Genomic DNA, 720 nt, shown 5'->3' on the forward strand with positions numbered 1-720 from the left:
TCCTCAGAAAAGACTTCTTGGTAGGAAGAACGTGATTGGGCATTATGGCAAGGGCTAGAACATATAGAACAAACATCTTTTCTTGGTTGTATTGGGGAATTTATAGTTTGGCTTATGGCTAAAGCTTATACTTTTCTCGCTAATTTTTCTAAGGATGTTCTTAAGTCTAATTCATCTTTTACATCATACCTTCCTCCTATTTTTGGTGAATTAGTTGACCTAGACCTAGGATCAAAATAATTCCATTGTTGTGAATTGACAGACAAATCTTCAAGGGTGTCCCAAGCCTCTTGTCCTTGAAATTTAAAAAAAATTATGGTATGCATAGATTGAATCATTTGACGATTAGAGGTAGCAAACCATCATAAAAATAATTTACAAGTCTCCATTTTTCAAAACCATGATGAGGACATTTTAATAATAAATCTTTAAATATTTCCCAACATTCATAAATCTCTTTATTATCTTTTTGAAAAAACTCGAAGACTTCTCTCCTTAGACTATCAGTTTTAGACATAGGAAAAAATTTCAGCAAAAATTTATTATAAAGTTGATCCCATTTAGTTATAGACCCCGTGGGAAGGGAATTTAACCAAGCTTTTGATTTATCTTTTAATGAAAATGGGAATAATCTTAGTATGACCGACTCATCAGAAATTTTTTGAAATTTGAATGTTGAGCAAATTTCTAAGAAATCTTTGTCATGCATGTAAGGATCCT

General features: G+C 31.5%; 1 non-coding gene across 1 annotated transcript; it reads left to right on the forward strand.

The window, feature by feature from the left end:
- Positions 1-395: 395 nt before the first annotated feature.
- LOC133820260 (small nucleolar RNA R71) lies at positions 396-502 on the forward strand. The gene has a single exon (XR_009886684.1). It is a non-coding gene; the product is annotated as a small nucleolar RNA R71 (small nucleolar RNA).
- The last annotated feature ends 218 nt before the right edge of the window (positions 503-720 follow it).

The sequence above is a fragment of the Humulus lupulus genome, chromosome 2, assembly GCF_963169125.1.
Source record: "Humulus lupulus chromosome 2, drHumLupu1.1, whole genome shotgun sequence".
NCBI classification, from domain to species: domain Eukaryota; kingdom Viridiplantae; phylum Streptophyta; class Magnoliopsida; order Rosales; family Cannabaceae; genus Humulus; species Humulus lupulus.